This window comes from Chroicocephalus ridibundus, chromosome 12, assembly GCF_963924245.1.
Source record: "Chroicocephalus ridibundus chromosome 12, bChrRid1.1, whole genome shotgun sequence".
NCBI lineage: Eukaryota > Metazoa > Chordata > Aves > Charadriiformes > Laridae > Chroicocephalus > Chroicocephalus ridibundus.
Window position 1 is genome coordinate 2,835,750 of NC_086295.1, and position 5,138 is coordinate 2,840,887.

The window sequence follows — 5,138 nt, forward strand, 5'->3', positions numbered from 1 at the left end:
GTGTTGTAGTCTTGGAGCTTTCAAGGTCGGGACTAACTCGAGTCTCGTGGGGTGACCCCTTCGCTAGCCCACAGTGGGTCAAGACGAGCTTGCTTAGCATCTGCGGGCTCTGGTCTGCACTCGGAGGGTCTCCTGGCTCTCTGCATAGTTTCCACAACCAGCTTTCAGGAGGTTTATTTGTTCTTTTTATTTTCTCGGGGTTTCTTTTCACTTTCCTGACTTGGAACTAGCAGAGTGGGAATGTGCTGGGTAAGCAGCCGAACCAAAACTAGGAAAGGACAGCTTCTCTGGTGCAAGCAGGGATTTATCTGAAAAATATAGAGAATTACTGGAAATTTACATGTAGGCACTGTTCCAAGGTCAAGGGTCTCAGCATCACCTCACTTAGTGGTGTACTTACCAACGGAGGTAAAGTACTTCTGCTGTTCTGGATCCAAAGAGTAAAGATATGAACAAGAACCCAGACACTTGTATTTATACTGTCCTAAGCTGGATAACATCCCCATTTAACTGAGATTTTAATTATTCATGTTTAAATACTATTCATCAAGAAAAAAAATAAAAATCCCTTATGTGCTCGGTCATTTAAGGAGCCCATTAATGGTTACATGCCAGTGGAAGAGCTCCGTTCAGACCTCATGGCACTGGCTGCCATGAGCAGGGAAGGAGCTTTTTCCCCCAAAATGATGGTCTCCCAGAAGAGAGAATACACCAGTGGGAAGGAGGAGGAGGGAAATGGCGACGATACTGGTGCGGGGCAGCAAATCTGTGACTGTCTGCACCCTGCTTTGGGGTGTCAGCTCCATCAGCCGCGGGATGCAGGGGCAGGCTGGGGGTCTCCTTCCTCCTCCACATCGCTTCCCAGTGTCCAGAAGCCTCTGGGAAAAGGGGGAAAAAAATGAAGCAAAGGAAACCTTCAGGCTGTGCTGCTCCAAAACCTAGTCACGGTGGAAAAGCTTCCCCTATAGACATGTTGGCCATTGCACCCCGTATATGATTTTTACCCCCAAGAAGAACGTGGGCAGCGAGTGCTTGGCCACTGCTCTCACCTGCGGCTGGGAAAGGGGGAATAAATTCCCGGCTGTTGCTCTGCGAGGCCAAGTACAAAAAGCACCGGGGCTCGGGAAGCTGCAACCGGCACGGGGTACTCAGCCAAGGCAGTGCCTCGCTGCAACTTCGTTTTCATGATTTAGCATTCCTGCTGTAAATAATTGATACTAATGTAAGTGAGATAAGAGACAGGCTGTCTGTGGGCCGGGAGGAAGTGGATCCTGGTGACATCCACCCGAAAAATGTGCTTGCGGATTTATCTGAAATAAAAACGTTGAAAAGCCGAACGCCAAATCCGAGGGGCGGGGAAGGGAGGAGGGATGAGAAAGGTAATCTGTGGATCAGCTCTGGGGACTCTCTCCAAGGAAAAGCTCCCCACAGCCGTTCCCGTAACAAGAGAGCTCCAGCACTAACTACCACTCTTTAGCTCTCCATAAACGTCTCTCTCGCGCTGGTCAATAAGCTGTGTTGTGCGTTGCCCAAGCGCTGGGTGGGTATTGGCATGGTTTGGGGCATCAAAACATCCTTACAGGGGGTGTGTGGAGCTCACCCCTCCTCGTCGGAGACGGTGCCGACAGGAGAATGCCAGTGAGCTCCGTATATTTGACGCCTTTGGCTTTGGTTATCTACAAACCAGCTGAGTACCAGGAAGGAGCTCTCCTGCAACTCAGTCTTTGAAACCGGAGAAGGCAAAATTATCTCTCTGGTCCTGCGAGGGCGGCCGTGAGACGGGCGATGGAGACAGCGGCTGCTGGGGCGGAGAAGGGGAGATTTCCCTGCCGGGAGCGTTGGAATCCAGCATGTCCCAGGGGCCATTGCAGAGTATCTGTTTCTAAATCCTGATTTTTGAGGCTGCTATTGGCATTTCACGTCCTCTGAGCAGTCTGTGCCCGGCGGCACGCAGACTTTCGCTTCACCCGGCATGACGTAATGCCCGCTTTGATCCTGTCTAGCATATATAAAAAGAGATAATGTCAGCTGGAAAAAAAATGACAGCACCGTCAAGCCACCTTTGCAGCTCTCCACTGAACTTCTCTCTCTCCATCTTTACACCCCACCTGCGTTACCAGTTGCTCATCAGCCCGAGGACTTTACCGTACCCGCTGTAAAAGGTAAGGGTGCCTGGTGGTTTTAAATTGCTGGAGGATGCCACACATACATAAGCGAAATTAAGTCCGCAGTGGCAATTCCTTCATTTTAAAATATTTCCTTATAAACGTAGCGAAGGGTCCCTCGGATCATCTCCCATGCCCAGAGCAGCAGGTTTGTTGTACTCGTGTCCCAAAGGCCATGACTTAACACACCGCCCTGGTGAGAGTGTATTCAGGACTCTGAATTGGTTTAAAAAAAATACTTCTTAGCCCATGGATTTCGTGTAGGAAGCCAGATGAAAAGAGCTGCTTCGGAATGCTCGGAAAGAGCAGCATTGACTCACCAGTGATACGGACGGAGAAGGCGAGAGAGAGCCTCTCATCTCGAACGTGATTTTATGATTCAGTGAATAATGCATATTAGCATAATACTACCTAAAAAAATCCATACTCATCATTTACTATTAATTAGTTATCAGCATTATCCTATTATTAATTATTAACATTTACACTATCAATCAGCCCCTGGCTGAGTGATAGCTTAAAATCTTGCATAAAGATCGCTACAACAATAGCTCCGGTACATCACATAATGCTCTTCACAGGCGGGTTGTCGTATCCTCATCTATAAAGCTTTTTACTAATGCACTTTACAACATATCTTACAGTACATGGATGAAGAATGTGACGGCACCCAGTAATAATTCCATTAATTATGAATAAAGCATTTACAAATGACATCCTTATTTAAAAATGGTGATGAACACATTTTGTTTTAATGCGGATGCACTGTGTAATTTGTAATTCCATAAAAAGCAATGCTGGCAGCATGGGTCAGGGAAAAAGGGCTAAGATCTATGATCTTTACATCAGAAAGGGGAAAAAAACAGGGGAGGAAATAATTGACAAACAACAAACGTTGGGATAAAGCCGACCAAACTCCAAGGTGATGGCGGGAAGGGACGTTGAAAGGTGCCATGGCGAAGCCGCAAGACCTTATCCAGTGACCTTGCATGGCGGTTGTGTCAATAAAACTCTCTCCTGTATGAATAGTAAGTCTATATTTTCATTGCTTTCTCCCATTTGCGATGTTTTCAGCTGGCTGGCAGCTCACCAGCGCTCGTTAGCCACGTAGAGTTTCCCTTCGCAGGACCTTGGTACCGCGGTGTCCCGTAGGCTTTCTGAGGGGCCAGGGTATCCATTACACACGGTGTTTCAGCAAGGCTACTGACGTCAAGAGGCTGTAAATACGTTGCTCTTCCTAGTTTACTTAAGGGATAAAAAGTGAGTAGCTAAGTTTACAGATCAGGCTCAAGCTCTGCTAGTGTGGGGTCTGTTCATTTTCATATATATCTCAATTGTTTGAAATTATTTCCCAGATTAATCCTGTGAGTGATTCTTGCCTTACTGATCATTTCCGAGCAGAGCTTGGAGTTGTGCAGCCGTCGCATGCAGGTTATTACACATATCATGCAAGAAAGGGTAATTTAAACCTTTAAATGATGCTTTTTGGTAATAAAGCTGTGAATATGTTGGTCACGGTTTTCAACAGAGAGCTGTGAGCCAAGAGCTTCTTATACCCAGGTTCAACAATTTAAATCTGTGCTAACTGGGGATGTAAAAATCCAGATAATTCACTTCTGACCACACTGTCCGGTGGCCGAGAGCTTCAGTTGTCAGCAGAAAGCTGGCAAACTCCTCCCGATGACATTTTTCCTGAAGTTCCGCAGTGGTTAGAGCCGTCTGGATGAACACGGTGCCCGGACAATTCACAGACCACGGGGCCGCGTGTCTGTTAGCACGGAGCCGAAGCCGCGTTTCTGCGGAGTCGGAGAGTCCGGAGAAAAGAGACCTGGATCCATCAGGGAAAGATAAGAAAATGCATCGCCTCGGGAGGGACCTAGTTTGGGTTCAGCCAGACCTTTTTGCAGGTGTCCTGCGGAGGCGAGGCTGCAAACCGGAGCCAAGCCAGGCAGGAATTTCAGGTGAATAATTTTCACGCTCCCTTTTGATGTCCTGTTCTGGTGTTCACAGGTGGCGCTTAGGCAGTGCAAAGCATGACACCTGACACAGCCCTTTCCCCAGGGTTTCAAGTCAATAAACATAGTAAAAAGTTAATATATAGCGTTTATTGCCGGCACTGTCAAAGGAGGTGTTCCGCAGTCCCCCTTCCTCTGGAACCCAGGGGGAGCGCAGGAGAGGCTGCTGGAATTACACCTCCCCTTGTGCAAGGCTGCTCTGAAATTCCCAATATTTCTCCAAACCACCAGCAAGCTGGTTTTCAGAGCTGGCTGACAGAGGATTTATTTATTAAGGTTTTGGCCATTCGCAGCAGCGGCTGTGCAGCAGCAGTTCCGCAGAGTTATCAAAAATCTATTTCCTCGCAGAGTCGCAAGTAAAATATCAAACCCCCTCTGAAAAGCCAAGCGCAACATTTACATTTTAATCTCACGGAGCACTTCAGTTTCTGACAAACTGGGTTTTTCAGCCTGTGTGTTAGGCAGAGGAAAGGCAGCAGGGTTACAGGAGAAAGCTTTATAGCCCTGGGAGCGAGCGCAGGCTGTTTCGAGTAGGTGACATGGCCGGAGCGGCACGGTGACATCCCCATCCGCCGCGACAGCGGAGGCTGTCACCCTTCAGCACTGCTGGAGCCAAGTGGAAAAGAGAAGCAGCCTGTCCCCAAAAGCTGGTGGTGCGGCTCTAGCGCTGAGCTCGGTTAGCGATGGCATTTTGGGGCCGGAGGAATGAGCAGCCCTGTGCTGCCCGCGCAGTCCCTCCTGGCCACAAACGGAGCCAAGGCAGGGATTTGAGCGTGGGCTGGTGCGGGGCTCGCGGTAGCCACCTGCAGCCTCGAGCCAAGAGCAAAGGTCTGCCAGGATGCCCCGCTGGGAGCCTGGCTGGCCCTCCCGCCCTGCGGAGCTTTTCCTTGCACCCCTGGCAGGCTGTTCCCCGAACACAGCCCTCGTTCCACTGTCTATTCGCACCTCTGCCTACAGG